The following is a 17416-nucleotide window of genomic DNA, read 5'->3' on the forward strand; positions in this document are numbered from 1 at the left end:
AAATACGGATTAAATACCACCAAATGAATGTTTTTCATATATTAATTATATTTTAAAGAACATTGCAAGCTTATTTTAATTGTGACGAAAAAAGAAATATTTTCCAGACAATCAATGTCGCGTATTGATATACCAATTAACACTCCGAGCACCTGTAGCGATTAACTCCCTTTTCCCATTCTCAATTAAAAATACTGATAAAAATTGAGTGAAATGAGTAGTATTATGGATCTTGTATTTATAGTGTCAGATTCTGATTTTTCTTTCATTCATCTTTTTGACAAATAAAATAAAACATTTAACCAGAGACATATATACACAGAGATTGGCAACTCCCTGAAATCCCGTTAAAGATCGCGGCCCAGAATGAGATTCTCGTCGATAAAATTTAGAACATGCAATCAAGTCGGGGATGAATAAACTCGATAGATAATCAAGAAAAGCAATGGGAAAATTATATCAGATCATATTATAATTTATTTTCTAATAAAAATACTTGAATGTTATATTTATCTTAAATTTCATATTTTTCGAAATGGATACTCATAACATATTGTATTTGCTAATTTTAAAAAGATGACGTTTTGATGACGTCGCATGGTGACGTTTTCGTACATTTTGCTTTTTCAGTAAACAGTCCATCTGTTGATAAACACTGTGAACGTTTTGTGTAAATCTAAATATGTTTACTTATGTTGAAAGACGTGCATAGTATCAAATCATAAAAATACAAATTGTTTAGTCTCTAGGAAATCTTGTAAGAATACCATTGCTATTTATTCTAAATAGGTGCAATTTGGGTACTCGGTGCAATTTGGGTACCCTTACGTTATATATAAAAATATGTAGCCAGTAGAATTCTGTGGCCGAATTTTGTCTCGTGAGAAACTGAATTTATATCTGTTTTATTTAATTATAATGTTTAATTGTCGATTGACCTAAAATAAAATTATTTATGGAACATTTGAGTAAATTTCCTCAATGAACGTACATTATAGTGTTGTCGAAATCACTATTTTTTGCTGCCATGAAATATTGAATATGAATCTACGGAAGCCCTGGAGTGCCATGCAAAAAAAAAAATTCAACTTGTGCGCACAAGTTACTATCTTGTGCGCACGAGTTACACAACTTGCGCGCACGAGTTACTATCTTGTGCGCACAAGTTACATAACTTGCGCGCACGAGTTACAAACTTGCGCGCACGAGTTACTAACTTGTGCGCGCAAGTTACTATCTTGTGCGCACGAGTTACACAACTTGTGCGCACGAGTTACCAACTTGTGCGCACAAGATAGTAACTCGTGCGCACAAGTTGATAACTCGTGCGCACAAGTTGTGTAACTTGTGCGCACAAGATAGTAACTTGTGCGCGCAAGTTGTGTAACTTGTGCGCACAAGATAGTAACTCGTGCGCACAAGATAGTAACTCGTGCGCGCAAGTTGTGTAACTCGTGCGCACAAGTTGTGTAACTTGTGCGCACAAGATAGTAACTTGTGCGCGCAAGTGGGTAACTTGTGCGCACAAGTTGATTTTTTTTTTTTGCATGGCACTCCAGGGCTTCCGTACAATCATGACTGAATAGATGGAATTAATTTTAAATTAACTTTACTTGTTTGAAATTGATGATTAGATTATTAGTGCTATTAAAATTCATTTCAAACATCTTAAAATAACTATCGTATTCAACATCCATTTAAATTGCATTATATATGTATCATTTGATTATTATGAAATGAACTATGGACATTTATCATGATTTTATCAGCTTTCGTTTCCGCTTTGTAGAAAAAAAGAAAAAAAAAATCAGCCAGTAAATATCATTGATGCAAATCTGTGAAACAGGAAAATTAAATGAAGGTGTGCAAAATACTTAAATGAAGAGAACATATACATTGGCGGATCTAGGGGGGGGGGGGGGGGGTCCGGAGGTCGGAACCCCCTTTTTTGGTTGATCAATGCATTTGAATGGGGACATATAGTTGGAACACCCCCTTTTTTAAAATGGTTGGATCCGCCCCTGATATAGATGGGGGTCTTGGTAAGGGCATCGTTCTGTATCTTTATACTTAAGCACCCAATTATACTCTTTCTTTTTTTTTATTTTGCGGCCCTTTATTCTTTATGTTTTGTTGCTATTATTCTCCACACCCTCATAGATATATCACGGTCCTTTATTCTTTATGTTTTGTTGCTATTATTCTCCACACCCTCATAGATATATCACGGCCCTTTATTCTTTATGTTTTGTTGCTATTATTCTCCACACCCTCATAGATATATCACGGCCCTTTATTCTTTATGTTTTGTTGCTATTATTCTCCACACCCTCATAGATATATCACTGTTTACTTTTAAGATACAACATAAAGAAGGCAAAATGACAAAATACATGAACAAAGATTTTACCCCAGCTTCAACCCTTTTAATCGCATATATTGTAATACAGTTTGATAATGATTAGTATATTTATTGTAATAACTTTAATAGCACAATTTAGGACAACCATGCATGTACCTTAGTTACAACATTAAAAAACGATATGAAATACATTGTAATGTAAAACTACTAAAGCTCGTTTATATCGTATTAGAATAATTCAAACTCTACTCAGTATAATTTCAAACATCCTCCCCTGAACATGTCGAAGATGTCGTCTGTTATAGGACTAACTAAAGAAGATTCCATTGCCAAAGTTGCAGACGACTATAGAGCACACTTAATGTACTATTTGTCATGCGCGAGCTCGTGCATTGGCATTGAAGATATTCCAAGTTCCCGATTGGTTCGATTCATTGATTATGGCCGTTTTAGTCTTAACCTCGGAGAAACGGAGGAATTAATAACCTTGTGTATCAAATTTTCACCTTATAGACTGAAAGATAAGTGCTTCTTCCTTGACGAGAAATTATGTAAAAATGGAGGCAATACGTTTTATGACGCCGACGCCAAGTTTTCGGTAGCAGAAAGTGCGTATATTTCTGGAAAAATGAGAAAAATTGGGAGTGTTATGGCTTATTCTGAAAAATGGGTACTTATTTAATTGTTGGGAAAATCCAATGAAGACTGCTGTGGCAACATTCAAAGGATATTAACATTGTGTTGGTTTAGTCCATTATATTATGGTTATGTATAAACACTCGAGGACTATATACAAAATGGAGAAGAAAAGAAAACACACAGACTCATTATATATACTAAAAAAACCTTATACTTCAAAGTGCAAGTACATGAATATACGTTTAAAGAAATCTTTTATAGGAAGATGTTTTATTTATGAAATAAGAGTATTCTTTATTGAAATGTAACTTTATTGTGAAATTGTTTTATTCTAACATCCTCATTTTTACGGAAATGGTGTTAACCGTGCCCGGAAATTTAGAAATGATCCATGTAAACTTGTCGCTCCTTTGAATAAACTTATTCTAAAAGGTTACCTATTCAACACTATAATAAGATCATTGAATATTGTTTTTATTGGTATACAAATTGATTTTGTTATCAGCAAATTAAAAGCTAACTAAATATAACTAGTATGATAATTTCATGGATCTACAATCTGTCGATACCTGTAACTTGGCATTGCACACAGTCATGTTTTCTCTGGCTGTTTATGAAATTTACACTAAATCCATTGGATGTTGGATGTGTACGGATTGATAGTTTAGACTTAGATGCATGGTTTATTTATTAGTTGTTAGTGGCTTTGAAATAGCTGTCAGATTACCGTGAGTACTCTCAGATCTGTTCATTGTGTCTTTTTGTGTCGGGATGTATAAGTACCCGGCCACGTCCACTTGTATTTTTTTCCCATCTGATGAGTTAAGCCTTTCAACTGATTTTTATAGTTCGTTCTTATGTTGTACTGTTATACCGCTGTCCCAGGTTAGGGGGAGGGTTGGAATCCCACGAACATGTTTAACCCCGCCACATTATTTATGTATGTGCCTGTCCCAAGTCAGGAGCCTGTAAATTCAGTGGTTGTCGTTTGTTTATGTGTTACATATTTGTTTCTCGTTCATTTTTTTTTTTACATAAATGAGGCCGTTAGTTTTCTCGTTTAAATTGTTTTACATTGTCTTATCGCGGCCTTTTATAGCTGACTATGCGGTATGGGCTTTGCTCATTGTTGAAGGCCGTACGGTGACTTATAGTTGTTAATGTCTGTGTCATTTTGGTCTTTTGTGGATAGTTATCTCATTGGCAATCATACGTCATCTTATTTTTTTTATATAATACACTGAAGCGTAATTTCATGAAATTTTAGTAAAATAAATAAATAAAGGTTTATAGTCGAGAACGTATTTGCTTTTTGTCATTTCTTTGATCTTTCTTGTTGAATGATAAACCTACAACAAAAAGACGGCCATGATGGATTACTGTAAAAGTATATGAGCAAGCCGTCGGTGTCATAAACCACCTCCCCATCTTTTTGATAACTTGGCAACAGGAACATTGACCATCGACTAACAACAGAATAAGTGGAACTTAAACCGTTCAGAATCACCATTGGGGTATCTAGTTTGAAAAATGTGTCAGATGACCAGACAACCCGTTGTTGGGTTGCTGCCCCTGAAGTGGTAATCTTTGGTTTTTGGTAATTATCTTGAATATCATCATAGATAGAGATAAACTGTAAAGAGCAATATTGTTCAGCAAAGTACTTGTCTTCAAATAAGTCAACATGACAAAAAAAAAAGCGTTAATTGACCCCTTTAGGAGTTATTACCCTTTTAGTCATTTTTTTTTTAAAATGGTAAATTTTTGTAATCTCTTGCAAAACTCTTTTCCTCTGAAACTACTGAGATAAATTTAACCAAACTCGGCCACAATCATCATTGGGTATCTTTCTTTTTTTTAAATGTGTTCGATGATTCTGCCTACCTACCAACACTGCCGACAGGACTAAAGTAGAACATAAGGGTAAAATACAAAGTTTTGTCTATTATTTTTTGAACATAGAGAGAAGATGTGAAAGGAGCAAAAATGTTCAGGATAATTATAAATGAGCTCTATCTTTTGTCCATATACGTAAAAACTGTTAGACAAATTCTCATAGGAGTTATTGCCAATGAATGACAAATTTAACCTTTTTTTATTTTTTGAGGTAGACATATGAGATTTAAAGACTTAAGCAAGGGTCCGTATGGGATAATAGAAGAAGAGAGAATGATGGGTAAAATGTGTAGAACTGTTGGCAAAACAAAGAAAGAATAGAGCGAAATAGGACAAACAAACAAGTTAGAGAATAAAATGATGCTAAAATCTAAGAAAAAAGGAATAAGAACTTTCATAATGAGTAAAAGATTTAAAGAAATTATATCTAAAAATACAGATTATAGGGAAAAAAACTTTAAAAAGTAAAATATTTTGACAAATAAGCAAAATATTATAGAACAAAGAAAAAACAATACATAAATGATTAAATAGAACAGAAATAAAGGACACCTATCCCCATTCAGACTCTCTTTTCAAAGTAGAGTTTCGCCTACCAAAACAGTAATTACACTATGCAAATGTTTTAATGTGCCATAATTTATTGTACTAACAGGGAAATCAGTCTTTTTAATTTGTCTATTAACTTCACGATTTGTGATGCATGTCTCTACCCCACATAGCATGCGAAGCGGAACCGTTTATAAATAAGAACTGTAGTTCACAAAAGGACATCTCATATCGGTATACGGTAAATTATTATCATATAATTTTTAATCAATACAAGAACATTTATAGAGCAGAGCATTTTGGTCTCTTCTATCATTTTTGTGTCGATTTGTGTAGCTTCAAGTTTATGTTTTATATTTTTGCTTCAAACGATGGAGAACTTGATTTTAGAATGTAGCTGAGGGATTTAGTTGTCAGCAAACAAACAAAGAAACCAAGGTAAAGTGTTAATCATTTTCTTCACAAACGCTTCGACATGAGCAATTCAACATTTTTCAATTCAGGCGCGGATTCAGAAGGGGGGGGGGGGTCCGGGGGGTGGACCCCCCCCCCCCCCCGTTTTTTTGGACGATCAATGCATTTGAATGGGGACATATAGTTGGGACCCCCCCCCCCCCCCCCCCCCCCCTTGTCCTGGGTTAGGACCCCCCTTTTAAAATGGCTGGATCTGCCCCTGCTATTGAATCCATAAGAATTGAAGTAACCATTTTTAAAACAGTTATACATTTGCAAATTTTATGATTGACTGATTTCCTATCGTTTAAATATAGTCTAAAAGCGGAAGTAAATTACTAATATAGTGTTTTGAATCTACCCTCAGAATCTACAATGCAAACCTAAATGCAAATCTATATTACGACTTCTTTAGACTACTAGGATAACTAGTGTATGTGTGCTCAATATAAAAAAAGAAGATGTGGTATGATTGCCATTGAGACAACTGTCCACAAGAGACCAAAATGTCACAGACATTAACAACAATAGGTCACCGTACGGCCTTCAACAGTGAGCAAAGCCCATACCACATAGTCAGCTATAAAAGGCTCCGATAAGACAATGTAAAACAATTCAAAGCTTAAGCTTTTTTGTTTACTTATATATGGATACTTTGAGAATTTGTACTCCTTAATTTACATCGCTTGTGTTATTCACGTTAATCGTTTATATTTATATTAAGTGACTAGCCATAATTTTCAGATTTGTTTTCTGCAAATACACGAATAGACGATAGTTTGCATTCTTATGGAAGCTTCAATATCTAGCAGTTCTTGACACATGTATGTCACTGAATATATAAAGCGATGAAGTCATATACTAGTATTCTTGATTTTTTGTTAAGCTTTCTCTATTCATTAAATATTTGGTCTAAAATTATCTGTTCTTTATATCTAAACCCCAAATTATTATCCATTCAATTTTGTCCTGCATTTTTTTTAGTTGTAATCTCTGTCCTGCCTTATTATTTTTCACTCTCCGGTCCTGTTTTGTTTTTTAGTTTATCCTGACTTTTTTACATAAATTGTCATCCTGATTTTTTTTTGCAAGTGTCTCATCCTGCATTTTTTTTTACTCAAAACTCCTGTCCTGCCTATTTTTTTTTCAAATTTCATCCTAGCCCCCCCCCCCATAAATATCAAATGGTAGCTCCCTTACCTGGAGATCGATAACAAACTTATCATTTTCTAACGCATCGTTTTAAGATCGATTCCAAACTAATTAAAATAACACATGTGACTTGTGATTTCCCTTTTCTTGTGATGAGTAAGCGAGTGATGAGATAGTTATACATTTCGCGTATGCCCGATGAAAAATGTAAGTATGTTAGTCGTTTCTTATTGTGGGACAAAACATTGCGTAGACCATGGGGACACTCATATGTTTTATTACGCATAAGTCGACCAAACAAGACCAAACAAAAAGTAAATGAAATATAACGAAAAGACGATGTATTTCTATTTGTATCCTTCTGATGAGTTAAGCCCTTTTCAACTGATTTTTGTAGTTCGTTCTTATATGTTATACTGTTACACCACTGTCCTACGTTAAGGGAGGGTTGGGATCCCGCGAACATGTTTAACCCCGCCACATTTTGTACATGGTGTATGTATGTATCTGTCTGTAGCCTGCAATTCAGTGGTTGTCATCTGTGTCTGTCCCAAGTCTGTAGCCTGTAATTCAGTGGTTGTCATCTGTGTCTGTCCCAAGTCTGTAGCCTGTAATTCAGTGGTTGTCATCTGTGTCTGTCCCAAGTCTGTAGCCTGTAATTCAGTGGTTGTCATCTATGTCTGTCCAAAGCCAGGAGCCTGTAATTCAGTGGTTGTCATCTGTGTTTGTTCCAAGTCAGGAGCCTGTAATTCAGTGGTTGTCATCTATGTCTGTCCCAAGTCTGTAGCCTGTAATTCAGTGGTTGTCATCTATGTCTGTCCCAAGTCAGGAGCCTGTAAATCAGTGGTTGTCATCTATGTCTGTCCCAAGTCAGGAGCCTGTAAATCAGTGGTTGTCATCTATGTCTGTCCAAAGTCTGTAGCCTGTAATTCAGTGGTTGTCATCTGTGTCTGTCCCAAGTCTGTAGCCTGTAATTCAGTGGTTGTCATCTATGTCTGTCCAAAGCCAGGAGCCTGTAATTCAGTGGTTGTCATCTGTGTTTGTTCCAAGTCAGGAGCCTGTAATTCAGTGGTTGTCATCTATGTCTGTCCAAAGTCTGTAGCCTGTAATTCAGTGGTTGTCATCTGTGTCTGTCCCAAGTCTGTAGCCTGTAATTCAGTGGTTGTCATCTATGTCTGTCCCAAGTCAGGAGCCTGTAATTCAGTGGTTGTCATCTGTGTTTGTTCCAAGTCAGGAGCCTGTAATTCAGTGGTTGTCATCTATGTCTGTCCAAAGCCAGGAGCCTGTAAATCAGTGGTTGTCATCTATGTCTGTCCCAAGTCAGGAGCCTGTAAATCAGTGGTTGTCATCTATGTCTGTCCAAAGTCTGTAGCCTATAATTCAGTGGTTGTCATCTGTGTCTGTCCCAAGTCTGTAGCCTGTAATTCAGTGGTTGTCATCTATGTCTGTCCCAAGTCAGGAGCCTGTAATTCAGTGGTTGTCATCTATGTCTGTCCCAAGTCAGGAGCCTGTAAATCAGTGGTTGTCATCTATGTCTGTCCCAAGTCAGGAGCCTGTAATTCAGTGGTTGTCATCTATGTCTGTCCAAAGTCAGGAGCCTGTAATTCAGTGGTTGTCATCTATGTCTGTCCAAAGTCTGTAGCCTGTAATTCAGTGGTTGTCATCTATGTCTGTCCCAAGTCTGTAGCCTGTAATTCAGTGGTTGTCATCTGTGTCTGTCCCAAGTCTGTAGCCTGTAATTCAGTGGTTGTCATCTATGTCTGTCCAAAGTCTGTAGCCTGTAATTCAGTGGTTGTCATCTATGTCTGTCCAAAGTCTGTAGCCTGTAATTTAGTGGTTGTCATCTGTGTCTGTCCCAAGTCTGTAGCCTGTAATTCAGTGGTTGTCATCTATGTCTGTCCAAAGCCAGGAGCCTGTAATTCAGTGGTTGTCATCTGTGTTTGTTCCAAGTCAGGAGCCTGTAATTCAGTGGTTGTCATCTATGTCTGTCCCAAGTCTGTAGCCTGTAATTCAGTGGTTGTCATCCATGTCTGTCCCAAGTCTGTAGCCTGTAATTCAGTGGTTGTCATCTGTGTCTGTCCCAAGTCAGGAGCCTGTAAATCAGTGGTTGTCATCTATGTCTGTCCAAAGCCAGGAGCCTGTAATTCAGTGGTTGTCATCTGTGTCTGTCCAAAGTCAGAACCTGTAATTCAGTGGTTGTCATCTATGTCTGTCCCAAGTCTGTAGCCTGTAATTTAGTGGTTGTCATCTGTGTCTGTTCCAAGTCAGGAGCCTGTAAATCAGTGGTTGTCATCTATGTCTGTCCAAAGTCTGTAGCCTGTAATTCAGTGGTTGTCATCTGTGTCTGTCCCAAGTCTGTAGCCTGTAATTCAGTGGTTGTCATCTATGTCTGTCCCAAGTCTGTAGCCTGTAATTCAGTGGTTGTCATCTGTGTCTGTCCACAGTCAGGAGCCTGTAATTCAGTGGTTGTCATCTGTGTCTGTCCAAAGTCAGGAGCCTGTAATTCAGTGGTTGTCATCTATGTCTGTCCAAAGTCTGTAGCCTGTAAATCAGTGGTTGTCATCTATGTCTGTCCCAAGTCTGTAGCCTGTAATTCAGTGGTTGTCATCTATGTCTGTCCAAAGTCTGTAGCCTGTAATTCAGTGGTTGTCATCTATGTCTGTCCAAAGCCAGGAGCCTGTAATTCAGTGGTTGTCATCTATGTCTGTCCCAAGTCTGTAGCCTGTAATTCAGTGGTTGTCATCTATGTCTGTCCAAAGCCAGGAGCCTGTAATTCAGTGGTTGTCATCTGTGTCTGTTCCAAGTCTGTAGCCTGTAATTCAGTGGTTGTCATCTGTGTTTGTTCCAAGTCAGGAGCCTGTAATTCAGTGGTTGTCATCTATGTCTGTCCCAAGCCAGGAGCCTGTAATTCAGTGGTTGTCATCTGTGTTTGTTCCAAGTCAGGAGCCTGTAATTCAGTGGTTGTCATCTATGTCTGTCCAAAGCCAGGAGCCTGTAATTCAGTGGTTGTCATCTATGTCTGTCCCAAGTCTGTAGCCTGTAATTTAGTGGTTGTCATCTATGTCTGTCCAAAGCCAGGAGCCTGTAATTCAGTGGTTGTCATCTATGTCTGTCCAAAGCCAGGAGCCTGTAATTCAGTGGTTGTCATCCGTGTCTGTCCCAAGTCAGGAGCCTGCAATTCAGTGGTTGTCATCTATGTCTGTTCCAAGTCTGTAGCCTGTAATTCAGTGGTTGTCATCTATGTCTGTCCAAAGCCAGGAGCCTGTAATTCAGTGGTTGTCATCCGTGTCTGTCCCAAGTCAGGAGCCTGTAATTCAGTGGTTGTCATCTATGTCTGTTCCAAGTCTGTAGCCTGTAATTCAGTGGTTGTCATCTATGTCTGTCCAAAGTCAGAACCTGTAATTCAGTGGTTGTCATCTATGTCTGTCCCAAGTCTGTAGCCTGTAATTCAGTGGTTGTCATCTGTGTTTGTTCCAAGTCAGGAGCCTGTAATTCAGTGGTTGTCATCTATGTCTGTCCAAAGTCTGTAGCCTGTAATTCAGTGGTTGTCATCTATGTCTGTCCCAAGTCTGTAGCCTGTAATTTAGTGGTTGTCATCTATGTCTGTCCAAAGTCAGGAGCCTGTAATTCAGTGGTTGTCATCTATGTCTGTCCCAAGTCTGTAGCCTGTAATTCAGTGGTTGTCATCTATGTCTGTCCCAAGTCTGTAGCCTGTAATTCAGTGGTTGTCATCTATGTCTGTCCAAAGTCAGGAGCCTGTAATTCAGTGGTTGTCATCTATGTCTGTCCCAAGTCTGTAGCCTGTAATTCAGTGGTTGTCATCTGTGTTTGTTCCAAGTCTGTAGCCTGTAATTCAGTGGTTGTCATCTATGTCTGTCCCAAGTCTGTAGCCTGTAATTCAGTGGTTGTCATCTGTGTTTGTTCCAAGTCAGGAGCCTGTAATTCAGTGGTTGTCATCTATGTCTGTCCCAAGTCTGTAGCCTGTAATTCAGTGGTTGTCATCTATGTCTGTCCCAAGTCTGTAGCCTGTAATTTAGTGGTTGTCATCTATGTCTGTCCAAAGCCAGGAGCCTGTAATTCAGTGGTTGTCATCTATGTCTGTCCAAAGCCAGGAGCCTGTAATTCAGTGGTTGTCATCTATGTCTGTCCCAAGTCTGTAGCCTGTAATTCAGTGGTTGTCATCTATGTCTGTCCCAAGTCTGTAGCCTGTAATTCAGTGGTTGTCATCTATGTCTGTCCAAAGCCAGGAGCCTGTAATTCAGTGGTTGTCATCTATGTCTGTCCAAAGTCAGAACCTGTAATTCAGTGGTTGTCATCTATGTCTGTCCCAAGTCTGTAGCCTGTAATTCAGTGGTTGTCATCTGTGTTTGTTCCAAGTCAGGAGCCTGTAATTCAGTGGTTGTCATCTATGTCTGTCCCAAGTCTGTAGCCTGTAATTCAGTGGTTGTCATCTATGTCTGTTCCAAGCCAGGAGCCTGTAATTCAGTGGTTGTCATCTATGTCTGTCCCAAGTCTGTAGCCTGTAATTCAGTGGTTGTCATCTATGTCTGTCCCAAGTCAGGAGCCTGTAATTCAGTGGTTGTCATCCGTGTCTGTCCAAAGCCAGGAGCCTGTAATTCAGTGGTTGTCATCTATGTCTGTCCAAAGTCAGAACCTGTAATTCAGTGGTTGTCATCTATGTCTGTCCCAAGTCAGGAGCCTGTAATTCAGTGGTTGTCATCTATGTCTGTCCAAAGCCAGGAGCCTGTAAATCAGTGGTTGTCATCTATGTCTGTCCCAAGTCTGTAGCCTGTAATTCAGTGGTTGTCATCTATGTCTGTCCAAAGTCTGTAGCCTGTAATTCAGTGGTTGTCATCTGTGTCTGTCCCAAGTCTGTAGCCTGTAATTCAGTGGTTGTCATCTATGTCTGTCCCAAGTCAGGAGCCTGTAATTCAGTGGTTGTCATCTGTGTTTGTTCCAAGTCAGGAGCCTGTAATTCAGTGGTTGTCATCTATGTCTGTCCAAAGTCTGTAGCCTGTAATTCAGTGGTTGTCATCTGTGTCTGTCCCAAGTCTGTAGCCTGTAATTCAGTGGTTGTCATCTATGTCTGTCCAAAGCCAGGAGCCTGTAATTCAGTGGTTGTCATCTGTGTTTGTTCCAAGTCAGGAGCCTGTAATTCAGTGGTTGTCATCTATGTCTGTCCAAAGTCTGTAGCCTGTAATTCAGTGGTTGTCATCTGTGTCTGTCCCAAGTCTGTAGCCTGTAATTCAGTGGTTGTCATCTATGTCTGTCCCAAGTCAGGAGCCTGTAATTCAGTGGTTGTCATCTGTGTTTGTTCCAAGTCAGGAGCCTGTAATTCAGTGGTTGTCATCTATGTCTGTCCAAAGCCAGGAGCCTGTAAATCAGTGGTTGTCATCTATGTCTGTCCCAAGTCAGGAGCCTGTAAATCAGTGGTTGTCATCTATGTCTGTCCAAAGTCTGTAGCCTGTAATTCAGTGGTTGTCATCTGTGTCTGTCCCAAGTCTGTAGCCTGTAATTCAGTGGTTGTCATCTATGTCTGTCCCAAGTCTGTAGCCTGTAATTCAGTGGTTGTCATCTATGTCTGTCCCAAGTCAGGAGCCTGTAAATCAGTGGTTGTCATCTATGTCTGTCCCAAGTCAGGAGCCTGTAATTCAGTGGTTGTCATCTATGTCTGTCCAAAGTCAGGAGCCTGTAATTCAGTGGTTGTCATCTATGTCTGTCCAAAGTCAGGAGCCTGTAATTCAGTGGTTGTCATCTATGTCTGTCCCAAGTCTGTAGCCTGTAATTCAGTGGTTGTCATCTATGTCTGTCCCAAGTCAGGAGCCTGTAATTCAGTGGTTGTCATCTATGTCTGTCCCAAGTCTGTAGCCTGTAATTCAGTGGTTGTCATCTATGTCTGTCCCAAGTCTGTAGCCTGTAATTCAGTGGTTGTCATCTGTGTCTGTCCCAAGTCTGTAGCCTGTAATTCAGTGGTTGTCATCTATGTCTGTCCAAAGTCTGTAGCCTGTAATTCAGTGGTTGTCATCTATGTCTGTCCAAAGTCTGTAGCCTGTAATTTAGTGGTTGTCATCTGTGTCTGTCCCAAGTCTGTAGCCTGTAATTCAGTGGTTGTCATCTATGTCTGTCCAAAGCCAGGAGCCTGTAATTCAGTGGTTGTCATCTGTGTTTGTTCCAAGTCAGGAGCCTGTAATTCAGTGGTTGTCATCTATGTCTGTCCCAAGTCTGTAGCCTGTAATTCAGTGGTTGTCATCCATGTCTGTCCCAAGTCTGTAGCCTGTAATTCAGTGGTTGTCATCTGTGTCTGTCCCAAGTCAGGAGCCTGTAAATCAGTGGTTGTCATCTATGTCTGTCCAAAGCCAGGAGCCTGTAATTCAGTGGTTGTCATCTATGTCTGTTCCAAGTCAGGAGCCTGTAAATCAGTGGTTGTCATCTATGTCTGTCCAAAGTCTGTAGCCTGTAATTCAGTGGTTGTCATCTATGTCTGTCCCAAGTCTGTAGCCTGTAATTCAGTGGTTGTCATCTGTGTCTGTCCCAAGTCTGTAGCCTGTAATTCAGTGGTTGTCATCTATGTCTGTCCCAAGTCTGTAGCCTGTAATTCAGTGGTTGTCATCTGTGTCTGTCCCAAGTCTGTAGCCTGTAATTCAGTGGTTGTCATCTATGTCTGTCCCAAGTCTGTAGCCTGTAATTCAGTGGTTGTCATCTGTGTCTGTCCACAGTCAGGAGCCTGTAATTCAGTGGTTGTCATCTGTGTCTGTCCAAAGTCAGGAGCCTGTAATTCAGTGGTTGTCATCTATGTCTGTCCAAAGTCTGTAGCCTGTAAATCAGTGGTTGTCATCTATGTCTGTCCCAAGTCTGTAGCCTGTAATTCAGTGGTTGTCATCTATGTCTGTCCAAAGCCAGGAGCCTGTAATTCAGTGGTTGTCATCTATGTCTGTCCCAAGTCTGTAGCCTGTAATTCAGTGGTTGTCATCTATGTCTGTCCAAAGCCAGGAGCCTGTAATTCAGTGGTTGTCATCTGTGTCTGTTCCAAGTCTGTAGCCTGTAATTCAGTGGTTGTCATCTGTGTTTGTTCCAAGTCAGGAGCCTGTAATTCAGTGGTTGTCATCTATGTCTGTCCCAAGCCAGGAGCCTGTAATTCAGTGGTTGTCATCTGTGTTTGTTCCAAGTCAGGAGCCTGTAATTCAGTGGTTGTCATCTATGTCTGTCCAAAGCCAGGAGCCTGTAATTCAGTGGTTGTCATCTATGTCTGTCCAAAGTCAGGAGCCTGTAATTCAGTGGTTGTCATCTATGTCTGTCCAAAGTCAGGAGCCTGTAATTCAGTGGTTGTCATCTGTGTTTGTTCCAAGTCAGGAGCCTGTAATTCAGTGGTTGTCATCTATGTCTGTCCCAAGCCAGGAGCCTGTAATTCAGTGGTTGTCATCTATGTCTGTCCCAAGTCTGTAGCCTGTAATTCAGTGGTTGTCATCTGTGTTTGTTCCAAGTCAGGAGCCTGTAATTCAGTGGTTGTCATCTATGTCTGTCCCAAGTCTGTAGCCTGTAATTCAGTGGTTGTCATCTATGTCTGTCCAAAGCCAGGAGCCTGTAATTCAGTGGTTGTCATCTGTGTTTGTTCCAAGTCAGGAGCCTGTAATTCAGTGGTTGTCATCTATGTCTGTCCAAAGCCAGGAGCCTGTAATTCAGTGGTTGTCATCTATGTCTGTCCAAAGCCAGGAGCCTGTAATTCAGTGGTTGTCATCTATGTCTGTCCAAAGTCAGGAGCCTGTAATTCAGTGGTTGTCATCTATGTCTGTCCAAAGTCAGGAGCCTGTAATTCAGTGGTTGTCATCTATGTCTGTCCAAAGTCAGGAGCCTGTAATTCAGTGGTTGTCATCTATGTCTGTCCCAAGTCTGTAGCCTGTAATTCAGTGGTTGTCATCTGTGTCTGTCCCAAGTCAGGAGCCTGTAATTCAGTGGTTGTCATCTATGTCTGTCCCAAGTCAGGAGCCTGTAATTCAGTGGTTGTCATCTATGTCTGTCCAAAGCCAGGAGCCTGTAATTCAGTGGTTGTCATCTATGTCTGTCCAAAGCCAGGAGCCTGTAATTCAGTGGTTGTCATCTATGTCTGTCCAAAGCCAGGAGCCTGTAATTCAGTGGTTGTCATCCGTGTCTGTCCCAAGTCAGGAGCCTGCAATTCAGTGGTTGTCATCTATGTCTGTCCAAAGCCAGGAGCCTGTAATTCAGTGGTTGTCATCTGTGTTTGTTCCAAGTCTGTAGCCTGTAATTCAGTGGTTGTCATCTATGTCTGTCCCAAGTCTGTAGCCTGTAATTCAGTGGTTGTCATCTGTGTTTTTTCCAAGTCTGTAGCCTGTAATTCAGTGGTTGTCATCTATGTCTGTCCAAAGTCAGAACCTGTAATTCAGTGGTTGTCATCTATGTCTGTCCCAAGTCTGTAGCCTGTAATTCAGTGGTTGTCATCTGTGTTTGTTCCAAGTCAGGAGCCTGTAATTCAGTGGTTGTCATCTATGTCTGTCCAAAGTCTGTAGCCTGTAATTCAGTGGTTGTCATCTATGTCTGTCCCAAGTCTGTAGCCTGTAATTTAGTGGTTGTCATCTATGTCTGTCCAAAGTCTGTAGCCTGTAATTCAGTGGTTGTCATCTATGTCTGTCCCAAGTCTGTAGCCTGTAATTCAGTGGTTGTCATCTATGTCTGTCCCAAGTCTGTAGCCTGTAATTCAGTGGTTGTCATCTATGTCTGTCCAAAGTCAGGAGCCTGTAATTCAGTGGTTGTCATCTATGTCTGTCCCAAGTCTGTAGCCTGTAATTCAGTGGTTGTCATCTGTGTTTGTTCCAAGTCTGTAGCCTGTAATTCAGTGGTTGTCATCTATGTCTGTCCCAAGTCTGTAGCCTGTAATTCAGTGGTTGTCATCTGTGTTTGTTCCAAGTCAGGAGCCTGTAATTCAGTGGTTGTCATCTATGTCTGTCCCAAGTCTGTAGCCTGTAATTCAGTGGTTGTCATCTATGTCTGTCCCAAGTCTGTAGCCTGTAATTTAGTGGTTGTCATCTATGTCTGTCCAAAGCCAGGAGCCTGTAATTCAGTGGTTGTCATCTATGTCTGTCCAAAGCCAGGAGCCTGTAATTCAGTGGTTGTCATCTATGTCTGTCCAAAGTCAGGAGCCTGTAATTCAGTGGTTGTCATCTGTGTCTGTCCCAAGTCTGTAGCCTGTAATTCAGTGGTTGTCATCTGTGTTTGTTCCAAGTCAGGAGCCTGTAAATCAGTGGTTGTCATCTGTGTTTGTTCCAAGTCTGTAGCCTGTAATTCAGTGGTTGTCATCTGTGTCTGTCCAAAGTCAGGAGCCTGTAATTCAGTGGTTGTCATCTATGTCTGTCCCAAGTCTGTAGCCTGTAATTCAGTGGTTGTCATCTATGTCTGTCCCAAGTCTGTAGCCTGTAATTCAGTGGTTGTCATCTATGTCTGTCCCAAGTCTGTAGCCTGTAATTCAGTGGTTGTCATCTATGTCTGTCCAAAGTCAGAACCTGTAATTCAGTGGTTGTCATCTATGTCTGTCCCAAGTCTGTAGCCTGTAATTCAGTGGTTGTCATCTGTGTTTGTTCCAAGTCAGGAGCCTGTAATTCAGTGGTTGTCATCTATGTCTGTCCCAAGTCTGTAGCCTGTAATTCAGTGGTTGTCATCTATGTCTGTTCCAAGCCAGGAGCCTGTAATTCAGTGGTTGTCATCTATGTCTGTCCAAAGCCAGGAGCCTGTAATTCAGTGGTTGTCATCTATGTCTGTCCAAAGTCAGAACCTGTAATTCAGTGGTTGTCATCTGTGTTTGTTCCAAGTCAGGAGCCTGTAATTCAGTGGTTGTCATCTATGTCTGTCCCAAGTCTGTAGCCTGTAATTCAGTGGTTGTCATCTATGTCTGTTCCAAGCCAGGAGCCTGTAATTCAGTGGTTGTCATCTATGTCTGTCCAAAGCCAGGAGCCTGTAATTCAGTGGTTGTCATCTATGTCTGTCCAAAGCCAGGAGCCTGTAATTCAGTGGTTGTCATCTATGTCTGTCCCAAGTCTGTAGCCTGTAATTCAGTGGTTGTCATCTATGTCTGTCCAAAGTCAGGAGCCTGTAAATCAGTGGTTGTCATCTGTGTCTGTCCAAAGCCAGGAGCCTGTAATTCAGTGGTTGTCATCTATGTCTGTCCCAAGCCTGTAGCCTGTAATTCAGTGGTTGTCATCTATGTCTGTCCCAAATCTGTAGCCTGTAATTCAGTGGTTGTCATCTGTGTCTGTCCCAAGTCTGTAGCCTGTAATTCAGTGGTTGTCATCTATGTCTGTCCAAAGCCAGGAGCCTGTAAATCAGTGGTTGTCATCTATGTCTGTCCCAAGCCAGGAG

At 40.4% G+C, this 17416-nt stretch overlaps 1 protein-coding gene across 1 annotated transcript in view; it reads left to right on the forward strand.

Annotated features, from left to right (window-relative positions):
• Positions 1–5593: 5593 nt before the first annotated feature.
• The window catches only part of LOC134694733 (alpha-galactosidase A-like), a 42285-nt gene continuing 30462 nt past the window's right edge, over positions 5594–17416 (forward strand). Inside the window, exon 1 of the mRNA XM_063555779.1 lies at positions 5594–5884. The gene's annotated coding sequence lies outside the window, so the exon portion shown is untranslated. The remainder of the gene's footprint in view (positions 5885–17416) is intronic.

This window comes from Mytilus trossulus, chromosome 13 (genome assembly GCF_036588685.1).
Source record: "Mytilus trossulus isolate FHL-02 chromosome 13, PNRI_Mtr1.1.1.hap1, whole genome shotgun sequence".
NCBI lineage: Eukaryota > Metazoa > Mollusca > Bivalvia > Mytilida > Mytilidae > Mytilus > Mytilus trossulus.